Here is a 13,211-nt window from a genome sequence, read left to right on the forward strand (position 1 = left end):
AGGGGATTCAATAGAATCTTGAGCCCTTTAGAAAATGAATCGCAAGCTTTCCTCCTCTCGTTTCGTTGCGTTTCCTGTCACATGTTATCCATGTTGGCCAGCTCTATTCATTCACTCTGAAAAGGCCGGGTTACTGTTCTCAGCCCATTAATAAGTGCAGACATGTGAAAGAAAGGCTGAGCCGTCTCCCACTTCCATTGATCCGACCGCAGTGCTCATCTCGGCGTGTGTTTGTGTTTGTTTGTATTTGTGTGTATTTTCAATGCGTCTGTGATTGCTGACGGTGAACCGTGCGAGGTAGACATGCACACACACACACCGACTGTTCTGAACTACAGACATGCTTCAATACACTCGTCTTATAGTATTGATTGCTGGGCACAGCTAGAGGCCAGTCGGCGCCACATGAGATCCCTGCTTGTGGGCCACCTCAAAGGTTTCCCATGCTAATTATTACAGAGCTCTAGTCACCTCGCTACAGACCCGATAGTGAGGCTCGGGTCAGTGTCCACCACAGACGCTCGGACCTCTGTGTATACAGCAGCGTGACGCTTTACAGCTTTAATTAAACAACACTTGATGAACTCGGGTTTACAGGGTTGCTTACCACTGATAAGAAGTTTGGACGGGAGCTTGTTTTAGCAGTAGGATTATGTGAACAGCATGATTTCATACAGCCATATTCAGAGTGAAATATTTGTTTGAGAGGAAGGTGCGTTGCCCCAAGCTCGCATGTTTTATTTTGTTTTATGGAGATAGTACAGTAAGGATGAGAGGGAAAGAATGTCTTGACTTATCTCCCCCGAACGAACTCAAGTCAGACCAGTCAAAAAATGTGATTTAGTCGCCTTTTCCTTACATTTCTTATCCCCACCTTCATTTGGTGCGAGGCAGACAGATGTCCTTACAGTGACTTGTTATCATGCATCTCACACGGATCTCAGTTTCCCCAACAGATGGTCAGCCAGCCAGCAAGTCTCTCAGTCAGTCCGTAATGTCATTCATCCAGCCAGTCATTCAGCAAGTCAGTCATTTTTTCATCCAAGTAGCCAGTCAGTCAGTCAGCAAGTTAGCCAGTCAGTCAGTGGAGCAGCTGCGGAGGGAAACATAAATAATACATACAGTACAAGTGAAGGCTTTAGAAGTATCGAGCTGTTCAGTTCCTCGGGGCATGGGCACCAGACACCTCGTTTTCTCCCTCCCCTTGCAACTCTATTGCATGCTCTCACTCCAAATATCTCTCTTTATCCCCCTTTCAGACAATTTTTTTTCTTGATGCAGTAATCTTTCACTTATTCTATCTATCATTCTCTCCCTGTCTGGGTCTGTATCTGTCTGTCGCACTGTCTGAGTCTCTTTTTTTCTATTGGCACACATCAATTTTTCAACATTTTAAAAGCAAGAGGTGCCCAGTGTAATTTAAAAAAAAAAGAGTATCTGTTAGTAAAATATGCTTTTATAACATAGATAGGTGTATGAGTTTGGAAAGAACATATTTTCGGTTCCCAGATTGTGATGATATCGGTGCTACCTCTAGTATGTGGAATTATTTTAAATGGATTCCATTATCATTCCGTTACTTTATTCCCTGTAATAACGTATAATATCTATATATAGTGTATGTTATGTCTGTTATTGTTTCAGGTTAAGGTTTATCTATTAACACGGGTTTCACATGACGTTGTTGTGTCGCATTCTTAGGGCCCACTTGAAGTTGTCAGATATTAACATTCAAGTTCAGGGGGTTCATCTCTATTTTGTACTCTACTGCCGCATGTATTTATTTTACTGGCTCCACTGCAAAACTTCCTTTCGTCGCCGCCTGCCACTCTCGCACACTTCCTTTTAGCTTCCTCTCTTTGGTGAGCCGTTAAAAACACTGCCTGGCCTGTGTGCGCTGGCTCCGCATGTGTCCCAACAGAGGGCAGCTATCGCAATACGACTGTGAGGTGAGCCAGAGGCTGGAACAGTCTCAAAGAACAGAAAAATGTGGTGGTACAAAGGGCCTCAGACCAGAGCGCACACACACACACACGTGTGTGTTTATTTGTTGGTGGTATTGTCTACCCCACGCCTTTTGCCCTCCTGTTTCCCACATTCTTAGGCATTGTGAATGATTGATGTGAGAACCTTGACAAGCATGTGAAAGCAGCTCTCCCCACCTTGAATTGTTGAACTCTATTCTCATCGTCCTCTACATCTGCATGTAAAATACCTTTCATATTGGCGACCAGGGAGAAGCTGGCACATCACGCACACTCGTGCATGCATTAATTTACAATGCGCCAACCTCGAATATAATAGGCACAGCCGAACTGAACTTATATTTACTTTAACAGTGGAAAGACAGACAGACGGGCAGGGAGGGAAGCAGGGAGGGAGGGAGGGAGGGGAAGGGGGGTGGGGGGGCGACCAGAAACTCCTTATGCCGCAACTGTGTTGCAAAGCAGGAAGGAGAGGGCTAATACTACACCTAAACACCAACAGCTTTACTAGCTTCTACACCCTCCACTCGTCTCCTCTCCTCTCCGCTGCTGTTCCGATTGCCATTGCCCACCAGGACTTGACTGGACTCAGCAGAGAGGATTCAGAAGGGGGGAATAAAAACCACCTCCGTACTGTGTTGTCGAAAAAAAGAAAAAAAAGTCGACCGATTAACGAAAATACAAAATTGATAATCACTGCGGCGTGGGCGGTCGCGACCCCCACTTGAAAGAAAAGAAAAAAAAACTTTTTGGCGGACGACCGTGCAAAAATTTGGAAAATGAATGACACACACACATACAAAGAGAGAGAGAGAGAGAGAGAGAGAGAGAGAGAGAGAGAGAGAGAGAGAGAGAGAGAGAGAGAGAGAGAGAGAGAGAGAGAGAGAGAGAGAGAGAGAGAGAGAGAAAGAAAGAGAAAGAGGGAGAGTCGGACAAAAGGTGAGCACAGTTTGCTGATCTTACCCCTTCCATTTATCCATCCCTCCCTTTTCTACCCCCTTTTGCTATCCCCCTGTCCGCTCTGTCATTTTCTCTTTCCCCTCTGTGCACTTGCCTTTGTTTGTGTCCGGCCAGAGTCTGGTGGGGTGAATGCTCGCTGTCATGGAGAAAGAGCAAAGGTCTTTGCACTTTTGAGGGGTTGGGAAGGCATTGTCAAAGCCATTGCTATCCATTGTCATTCTGGGCTTGCTCTACCCTGCTCTCTCTCTCTCTCTCTCTCTCTCTCTCTCTCTCTCTCTCTCTCTCTCTCTCTCTCTCTCTCTCTCTCTCTCTCTCTCTCTCTCTCTCTCTCCCCCTCTTCTCTGTCTCTCTGTGCTCGCTCCTTCTCGGGCCTTTCTCTTGTTCCAGTGTGATAGATGTGGAAGAGAAAGGGACAAAATGGAAGGTGTTGAAGAGATTTTGGCATTAGGCAGCTGTCCATGCTCCCAGCTGGGCTAAAAGCCTCCTGTCTTTTTGGCTGCAGCAGTTCTGCCCCTGTAGTGCGGTTGCTTCGGACTTTGGGGATTGAGACTGTCTCTGCTCCCACTCTCCCCCGTGTGGTAGGGCCGTATGCAGTGGCAGTGGTGGTGTTGGTGGTAATCCCCCCCCCTCCCACTAGGGGATGTGGAGCTCTGGTACCCAGAGAGAGTTGTCCCCTTGTCTGTCTGCTGGCTACACCCCTAACCTGTTCTATTATTGTCCAAACCTTTTAAATCTCCCTGATGAAGAAAGATAAGTTTGCATGAAAGGGAAGAAATCCATCTTAAATTAATTTTCAACAAATGCTTAAGAAATGTAATTTTTTATTTTTGCCTTTTAATAATGACTTACCAAATTTTGAGATATTAGGACAATATTATGACATGCTCAATATCTAATCTCTATTATCAAATATTGTTTAGTTCAGGTGAAATTGCAATTATTGATTCATGAAAGAATAGAATAGAACAGAATAGAATAGAATAGAGTGACTGCTGTGGTTGATACATCTGTATCAAGATGTGAGGATACAGCAAACATAAAGTGTACAGATTTTGTCTCTCTACCATTTAACCTTTTATTCAGACATATAGTCACAAAGAGTCCCACTTTAAGCCCAAACATATTCTGTTTCAGGTTAAACTCGTCTCGCTCTGCAGACTTTGTCTCTTTGCAACAAGTGTCACTACACAGATGGCAGTCTGGAGATAAATCGATTATTGAGTCTGGAGCCCAGACAGCCGATTGTCTTCTACTCAGCTTTAATACAGTTAAATGTCATTCTGACTGACTGATGTCAGAGGTGATAATTTCCTTGACGGCACAGCAAATATTAACTGAATTGAATGCTTACCTCAATCTGAATGAAGTAGTTTTATTTGTATTCGCCAAAGTAACTTGTAAAATAGCCCCCTGATATGTTGTGCCATATGAATGAAAAAAAATGATGGCCGTACTATACATTTAAATACCTGTTAATGAAGAAGCCCTCGCTCTACAGTTTCTTTTCCCAAATCATGTGTGGATGCCACAGACTTGAAGTCTCTGTTTCAATTCTGGATTATATTCCAGAGAAATCTGAAGGATTTTTCTAGAACATAGTGGTTAAATTAATGTAAGGTTTAAAGAGATACTTTGAATTATAAACTAAAAGAACATTATCTCCTAGAAACGAAATGACTGAATGAATTATAGTCAACATTTTACTCAGTTTTCTCTATGGACAAAACATTAAGGCACAGAGCATTTTGCTAATCCTCACATTTCCCAAAGTCTGCGTAAGGTGTTTAAACTAGCTGGACGTCATGGTCCCCATGGCATGTATTAACGAGCCTTTTGGAAACAGCAGTAAGTGCTTTTGACATATTACAGATTCGGAGTAGAAAATGCACTTACAAAAAGTGTCGATCCTCGGCTATCGGTGGAACAAAATGTCCTGTTAACACGGTGTAGTAATGCAGTTGTGCCAGCAGAGGGGGAAAGAAACCCTCCTCACGGTGAATGGCGCCTCAGAGGCCAGATACTAGATGCTGCTGCTGAGTGTGTGCGGACTCCACCGCTGCTGTGAGAATTCATCTCTGTTGGTCACTTAGTGAGACACAACTTTGGTTAGTGTTAAATGTAAAAACAACACCACAGCACTCTTAAATATATCAGTTCCTTTATTATTATTATTATTGTTATTACATTTTTTGTTTCTAAAAAAGGCTACTGGCAAAAATTAATGCTGATTATTTTTTTTATCTTATTTTTCTTTTTTTTTTTAACCAGTGAGCTTTATTACATGGAGGCTGGTAGTTAAGCGATACAAGATTATATATATAAAATTCATTCTTGATGCATTGTTTTTATATGAAACCCATGTTTTCATACGAAAACCTTTTCAAATTCGAAGGTTTAAAAGTAAGTGCAAGAAGGGTATTTCATTGGGTTGCTGTTACATATATATATATATATATATATTTGCCATGAAGGAATATCAAACAAAATCAAATAAATTAAGTAATTAAGTTGAACTTACTAAGACTATAATTTCGATTCCAACGAACCGAGCTATAACTGAGACAAACACACACACACACACACACAAAAAAGTTTCTTATCTTCCTTTGCCACTGGACCAGAAAAAAAGCAGCATCCTTTAAAAGGACATACCTTTTTGTGGGAATACGGATACCAAACCAACCTATCGTTTGTTTCTTCTCTCAACAAATTCTGCTGCACAGGAATATGTCGTTACTTCCTTGCGTGGGATTTGAAGAAAAGCTATCAACTGCTGCTTTTTAAAACCGCTTCTGACATGTTTTCTGTGTTAGAGGTCCTTCCCCATTTGAGGTTACAAAGTGGATAGACCCTTAACCCACTAAGGAAAGTGATACGCGTTTCTAAACTATCAAGCTCGAATTCTTCCCAAGTTTGAAATCATATCAGTGAGGAAGCAGATCACCAGAGTTTGCAAACAGACTATTTTAACTGTTAACAGCTGGATGAATGAAAGTGAGATGATGAAAGTAACACAGAATCCTCGTCATTTTTTTTTTGTTTTCTTTTGCAGATGTTGATTTGTAAAGGTTGATTAAAACAGCCGATGTTTCAGGTTACTAAAGAATAATGAACGTGCATGCGTGAACACACACACACACACACACACACACACACACACACACACACACACACACACACACACACACACACACACACACACACACATATACACACACACACGCAAACCCTCTGCTCCCTCTGCCTTGTGCAGAGGGAGCTGTCTGGGAGATGATTTTCTTCCCTATGCGTTAGCCCCCTCGCACCCCCTTGGACCCCCCCTCCTCTTTGCTACGCAGTGTAAACACTGTGTTCCAGAGGAATGTTGGACTCGCTGACCCCGCAGCGAGCACTCCGCTGCAGTTCACCCGGTTCAGCCTGGCCGCGCTTTGCTCCGGCATCAGCAGCAGCTCCTACCCTCTCCTTTTCTCCCGTCCGCCTCCCCTCCCCTCCCCTACCTCACTCGTGCCTCTCTTCTCCCCGCGCCTCTTCCTCGCGCCTCCCCTTCCTGAGCCCCCTCCTCGCTTCTTCTTGCCTCGCGCCTCATGTCTTAGCTTCTCCTTGTCTCACTCCCTGTCTCTCTTCTCCTCACCCCTGGTGTTAGAGGCTTTTTTTTCCCTGTCCTTGTCCCTGGCCTTCGCTCATCCTGCTCACCTACCCCCCCCACCAACCCCTCCTTCTTTCTCCCTCTCTCCCGCTCTGTCACCCACCTCCTCCTCCCGTCCCCTCCCTTGACTCCCTGTTATTCTCCTAGCTCTCCCCTTTCTCCTCACTTCTCCCCGTCGCCACTCTTTTCACCCCCCTATACCCACCCCCCCACCCTCCCACCCCCCCGCCACTTGTCGTCTCCTCTCCTTCAGCGTCATTTATAACAGGGTGGTACATTCCTTCCTCTTTTTTCCTCCCTCAGCTTCTGTCTAACGTGCACGCCCGCTCGCACCCCTCACTCAGACGCCATTGTGCGTGAAGCCTGGCACATGCAAAGCCCACCCCTGAGCCCCACAGGCCTCCCACTACTCTGCTCCTACTTCTGCTCCTTCGCTGTCTGCTTTAGCTGTCACTCCCCAGTCATTCCTCCCTCCCCTTTACATCCCCAAACAGACCACAGTGGCTTGCGGTTCCTAGAAATTGGATACTGGGAGCCAGGTAGGAATTTTTTTTTTAAGTGTGTCTGCACGGAGGAGGGGATGTCTGAAGGAGGGACCAAACAGTTGAAAATCAACCAATGTTTCATTGATTTTTATTGTAAAGGTGAGAAGAGCCAAAGCAGATGCATTTTTTTTCTCAGTTGATTGAGGTCCACTGTGCTTTCAACACATCAAGATTCAGACGGGTTAACAGTCACATAAAAACAGCATGTTATGGACAGCATGTATGCGGTCCGTCACTGCAGGTGCTGTTGAATACATAGATTTGTGCATTTAGTAAGAGACCATAGGTATGCAAAGACACTGCAGTGCGACAGGGCTACAATGCTTTAGTTGCTCCTGTATCTCTGCAGGACAGTAGTGTCTCAGCCAGCCAATTAGCCAACCTGTCTTGTATCCAGAATATTCAGACTGTCAGTGAGCTAACCCAACACTAGTGCAGATCATCAGTCAGTCAGCTGTCAGCCACTCGGTCAACAAATTTAGCTATTCAGTCTGCCCCCAACAGCAGATAAGCTCAGATCAGCGTAAATATAGATAGATCAGAGCAGACAGCATCTGTGTTTGTGCGTGTGTGTGTGTTTGTGTGCATCTGTGTGTGAGGGCCTCTTTGGGGATGCTGTTGGTCTTAGCCATTTTTAGCATGCAGAGCAAAGCAAATCTACTCATACAAGCATACCAGTGGTACTAATAGCTCACCCACACCTACGCAAACACATGGCTGGGCACACACATACATCAAAATGGAAAGTCTAACTTGATGAATGTTGCCTTTATCTATATTGTACGTGGTAGTAAGATTGTGGTGGGTTTAAGAAATCGGAGAACTACAGGCAGAGGATCTAGGAGAACCAAGCTTGGAAAACCAGGGAAAGAATTTCACCTGAACAAAGAGTGTGCTTGTACTGCATGGGGTGATGAGGGGTCTTGATCTGTACTGGGCTGTAATTTACTGAGAAAAGGACCACTGTTCACTGAAGCTAAGGGACTCCAGACTTTCCCATCATCCTCTTCCTCCTCCTCCTCCTCCTGATCATCATCATCTGTTTGCTTACATTTTCTCACATGATCTTTCAACAAAGAGCAATGATGCCTTCTCCATATCTTCCCAGTCAAGACATCTTCTGGTCTTTTTAGATATACAGTACTTCCTTATGTAAAGCCCAGGCGCTTTGTACTTAACCAGTGACTGAATGCAAAAATTGTTTTATTTTCACTTCATTGTCACCAAACGGCGATAAAGAAAGCGATGCCAGTGGGGAACATGTGGAGGCTCATTGTACTGACAGGGAGGAGTAACTTGGCTGACCTCTGCTGGGCTGGGATAGTCAATGCTGCACTGCTGTCAGCAGATGTTCATTGTAGTGATTCAGTCCAGCTGTACATATTCACTCAGTCATCCCCAGCTTTGACAAAACCACAGAACGTCTTCAGGGATCTGGCTGAATCAGCACCCATACCAAAAGAGACACTTCACTGAGGGAGTAGAACCTGCTTCAACAAGTGACCACCCTGTATGAAGTACGTGCTGGACCCAGCAACAACAGTACAGAGAAATACAAGGATCAATCACATGATATAGCCGACCGTAGGCCAACATAAGAATGCAGAATCATGAAGTAGATAGAGTGGTGTGGAATGGAGGGAGAGCGAGAGAGAGAGAGAGAAGCAGATGGTTGGAAATATAGCCCTGATAAATTATTCATCTAGACTGGAGCCCTGGGATGGATGGATGGATAGAGGCTGGCATGACACTTTTATTAGAATTTGAGGAGCTGTTAGAAGAGTGACTCGAAACACCATGATTGTGTTTCGAGACCATGATATTTAAATGCAGCCAAGTATGAACAGGTGTTTGCAGAGAGGATGAAATCAAATCCAACTCCCCGTGTCCTTTGTTGAATTAAATGTACAATTAAATATAGATACAAGCCCAAATACATGCTTAGATAAGCCAGTATATATTTGGGTTTTAGTCCTTCACGGACTCTTCCCCTTTTCATTGCCGTGTCTTCTTATTGATTGTGATTCGATTTAGTTGTAAAGATCTCAGCTTCAATGAGGGATTATGCTATTACCTGTACAAACTCCAACATGTCTTTTGAAATATGTTCCATTAAAAGTTGCTTTAGGGTTAAAACTACTAAAGACAAGACGTTACACACAATAAAACAATTAGAATAAGATCGATGTGTCCATTTTTGGAGCTAAGACTTCTCAGCCCCTCAGGAGATTTTCCAACACCTCATTATGTTTCAAAACACAATATTATTCATTTTCTCTAAAACCATGTCTCGAAACACCCGGCACGAGGTCATTCAGTACACTGGAAGCACCAAAATCAAAATGTGGGTTTCACTTTGAACACTTTGTTCCCCCAGTAAGGAGAAAAGAAAGCCATAAATAGTCAGGGCGAAATATGTGGTTTATAGAAAATCAGGTTCGTAGTGAGCATATGGATCCAATACTATCTACAGGAGTACTCTTACCTCTCAGTATGCTGTTATCAGATGGTTGTGTGTGTGTGTGTGTGTGTGTGATGGTTGATTTGTCTGCCCACCCTCCATCTATCTATCGAACAGTCGGTACTGTTTAAATACAGAAATATACTACAAGTTATATCTCTCAGTTTATCTCTGTGCATTGTGTGCCTCATGTGTGACATGCTCTCCTAGAGTCACACACACACACACACACACACACACACACACACACACACACACACACACACACACACACACACACACACACACACAGCAGCAGCAGACACATGCACACAGACTCCTGAGCGGAGGGCTCAGGGGAAATAGAGCAGAGAGGAAGCTACGTGCCTTCGCCAAGCAAGGGCTGTCTGGTGTCATGGCAACCAGTGCAGATTACCCCACCCTCCATCAGTCACAGATGGGGTGGGGTGGGGGGCGGGGGGGCGGGGATGCGCAAGCAGAGAGAGATGGGGTAGTGCAGGAGCAAGAGATGGCAGAGGTAGAGAGGGAGGAGAAATAGAGTCAGAAAAAGAAGCGAGGGAGAAGGGGAGGGGAGCATAATGGAAAAAGAGCAATGATGAGAGTGGTGCAGGGAAAGAATGAAATGAGCGGAGGGGGCATGAATATATGTATAGTAGATATATAGTAGAATCAAGTATGTCTGGGGATGTAATTGTTATTAAAAACTGAGGTAATCTAATGAGCAGTTTACCATGGGGAGCAGACCATTTGCTATTTGCTAATGCGCTTCATGCCGTTTAACTGAATCTAGTTGGAGATAGTACTGTATTAGCCGACTGCTGTCCTACTATGTTGAGCCGGAGACGAGACAGTGACAGTAAACACGAGAGGAGCTGCACAGAGGCAACGATGTACAGATGATCTGAGTGCAACAAAGAAAATGAAGGAGGGGGGGTTAAAAAGATTTAATAAGACGAATATGAACGTAAAGGGGGCAAAGGTAGAGGAAGAGGAGAAGATGTAAGATGAAGCTAATCATTTAGTTCCCAAGAGGGTGTGCTGGGTGGGGTGAGGGAAGGGGGGGGTTAACTTTTTTGTCGCAGAGAAAAAAAGTTGGGGTGTGGAAAGATAAATGACAGTCACACGGAGAGAGAAAGAAAGGGAAGCAGAGAGAGAGAGCGAGCAAGAGAGAGAGCGATATGGAAGAAAGGTGGGAAGGGGATGGAGTCGAGCCTTAGAGCTGAGGTCGTTTGAGGACATTGCCTCCCAAATTGACTGCGGCACAGCCATCATCCACTGTTACATCACAGATAAGCTCAAACTCAGGATGAACCACTCTCCGTCTCACTGTCTGTCTCTCGTTCCTTCCCTCCTGCTCACATTTTCTTTGTCTCCCTCGCTTATCTCGATCTTACGTGCTAACCTGGAATATCTGAATCTACGCCTCCGCTGAATTGTAATTAAGAAGGATAGGCCACGGAGCTAGCCCGATAGGATAAATCATATTTTGATATAACAAAAAAAAAAGAGGATTAGAATAAACTGCACGTGCAAAGCTTACAGTATTCTTCTTTTGGTAATTCTTTCATCTCGTTGTGCACCGCAGTCATTATCAGTGTTTTGGTAGTAATCCTCATTTAGGCTCTCTTACTCACTGTAAACAAGACAACACTCATTTTAAAGGCTGTGTCTTCCACAGAGCAGTCTTTCACTGGAAATCAATTTGGATCTTGATCACGATAGGCAAACTCATACAACACATCATGCAGCAGCTATGAAATCAATACATGATAGCATGGCCTTAAAAGCAATACCCACCCTAAAACTACGATGTCATTCCTATGAGTTTGAGCAGTTTGGGCAATATTTGCCAACATATCTGTCTGTGTGAATGATTACTTTTAATATTTTTAATGTTTTATGTTTATGTGAATGCCTACTTGTAATTTTTTCTTGGGGTATCAGTTGTCTGTATAGACCCTTTTACAGCTGGTAAACAGTGATCGTGTGATTTAGTATGCATGCGCATTTTGGCAGCAAAAAAAAAGGCGGCAGTACGATCGTAGCTACTATGCGTGACGTAGGTCATAAAAGGGTCTAATTGGTCAGCTTTAGTGACATTTTAATGGAGAATTTGGAGGCACATAGGTTGCTCTGATCCGTATCCAATGGAAAAAGCATTATTTTCCGAATTCAAACAATCAGATCATAATCATTTTCAGAATCGGACCACGAATGGCAAGACAGCAGCGTGCCTTAGAAAAATACTGGGTAACACTTTTAATAATAACTGCACAAATGAAGCATTAGTTAAGTATTAGTAACTACTGAATTCATCATTTGTAGAGCATTTGTAAAGCAAGGCATGCATCAGTGGTTAGTGTGTTAATAGATGTTTTATAAATACTTATTAATACTGTATTTCATGATTAATTCAGGTAGTTACTAGTTGTTATTTAAGTATTTTGTATGGCCTCATCTTATAGTGAGGATGCCTTACAAAGCATTTACAAATGACATTGAAAGGCCAGCAGTACCTTGAGACTCACAGAAGTCTAAAGGATCATACAATCCTTTAGAAAGGGTAAGTGCACGATTAACAAACTATTAAGATGTACATTTGTGCATGAATTAATCATGAATTAAAGAAAGCAAGGTAGAAGAACAAAAGGCATTTTACTGTTTTTGACTCTGCCAAGTGAAGCTTCATACAATTTTGAAAGAATGCAAAAGAAAAAAAAAAGATAAGATGAGTAAATTGAAAATGGGAATTCTGATATGCAGAAAAAGACATGACAGGTATAAAACCATCACTTTATATATATATATATATATGCTCACAGTGTTTGTGCAGTGAATGGAATGGTTTTGGTGGGTTGATGGCGACTTTAACGTTGCAAGCTGCTGTTGCTTTTTCTCACACCACCCTTCCAAATTGTGACTCCACAAAAAGACCGACTGCTTGTTTGTGATACCAAACATGCCACAGTGTGTCATGCAGAGCCAAGGTGATGTCCTTGGTTAGTTGACCCGACACCATGTTCATCCCAGGGGCTGAGTTTTAAAATCTATGATAAACAGTCGGAGACACTGACCTACCTCATCCTTACCTCTCCTCAGGAGCTGCCGGGTTAAATCTGCTGCCACCAGACTGACACACAGACAGATGCCCTGACCAGTCGCACTCACCTGCTGTAAACTGTGAGTCGTACTGCCATAGTGCAATCTGTTTTGTTTTTGTTTTTTTAAGAAGATGCTATTTCAGACCCTGCAGAGGGAACTGGGTCATGTGAGGTGGCTACCAGAATGACTTTTTGAGGAAGGCAGTAGTAAAACCAAAAAATGTCATTGGTGAGAATTTATTTTGGGATTTGTGCCGTTTCACTCTCTTCTTGCTTTCACTGCAAGGCAGCTGTTAGCACGCTGTGGCCAGCACCCTATAAACACAACAGCTGACTAAATGACCAGCCAGCAACTGTCCCATGTCCCACAGCACATAGATACTTCATGTACACACACACACACACACGGACACATGAAAAAACACACTGTGAGTCCACTGTTTTGTTACTCACAATATATCTATTTAAAATCAACTTGGTGACTCTGTTTTTATGGTCTAAAAATTGATTTTG

The 13,211-nt window shown here is 43.5% G+C and overlaps 1 long non-coding RNA gene across 2 annotated transcripts in view; it reads left to right on the plus strand.

Annotated features, from left to right (window-relative positions):
* The window catches only part of LOC130116123 (uncharacterized), an 84,748-nt gene that overhangs the window by 11,214 nt on the left and 60,323 nt on the right, over positions 1 to 13,211 (plus strand). For both annotated transcript variants that reach the window (XR_008810538.1, XR_008810537.1), the window contains one exon: positions 12,697 to 12,777. This is a non-coding gene — a long non-coding RNA (uncharacterized LOC130116123). The remainder of the gene's footprint in view (positions 1 to 12,696; positions 12,778 to 13,211) is intronic.

The sequence above is a fragment of the Lampris incognitus genome, chromosome 7, assembly GCF_029633865.1.
Source record: "Lampris incognitus isolate fLamInc1 chromosome 7, fLamInc1.hap2, whole genome shotgun sequence".
Taxonomy (NCBI): domain Eukaryota; kingdom Metazoa; phylum Chordata; class Actinopteri; order Lampriformes; family Lampridae; genus Lampris; species Lampris incognitus.